This window comes from Poromitra crassiceps (genome assembly GCF_964638095.1).
Source record: "Poromitra crassiceps genome assembly, chromosome: 29".
NCBI lineage: Eukaryota > Metazoa > Chordata > Actinopteri > Beryciformes > Melamphaidae > Poromitra > Poromitra crassiceps.
In genome coordinates this window covers 12,850,980-12,851,822 of record NC_139641.1, presented here as the reverse complement: position 1 = coordinate 12,851,822, position 843 = coordinate 12,850,980, and positions in this window count along the sequence as shown.

Genomic DNA, 843 nt, shown 5'->3' with positions numbered 1-843 from the left:
TTTTATTTTCCTGAAAACCTTTTGCGGACCCCCTGGCAAAGTGCCACAGACCCCCATTTGAGAACCACTGGTGTAAAAAAGCTGGCTTCTAAACATGGTGAAACACCGCCTTTGACGACCCTCTTCTCACCGTCGTATGCAGACTTGACAAGAAACACTAGATGGCGCTATAGGACTGTGTGCCAATGTCCCCCACTATTATAGTGCATTGCTATTCCTCTTTGCCCCTCTAGCTCCATAGCTGTGTCCGTACTTGTTCAATTTCCAGTAAGCATGCCTCATTTGCTGAGGCTGTATGGTGAATTATACAGCCTGTACTGTAAATGTCAGCTGCTAGCTACCATGGTAAGGAATAGAGAGCGTTTCTGTTTCATTTATTGCGTCTGCAATGCGAGCGTAACGGGCTAAATTGGATTCCTCAGTATTGACAAAACGAGGTTTAGCCGGCATCCAATTTGTAAAGAAATCCATTCCCTCATATTGTTTGTTTGTCATGTTTATTTTGAATATGTATGTAAACAAAACAGAGACAATATACAGGTCCTTCAAACTGACACGTTAACAAGTCGATTGAAATAGTATTATGACATACAGATGAAGGGGTAACGAACGTAGACATATTCGAAAAGGAGTGAGAAGTAGTATAACTTATTAACTCCCACCCCTTTTCCACAATACTACATTATTATATACTTGTATAACAACACATACTATAGAAATATACACACATATATACATATATATATACACATGCACATATACATACATAAAACACTAGTCATACAGTAATACATAACAATTAGTATATATGACAATAATTGTCATATATACACTATCCCATAC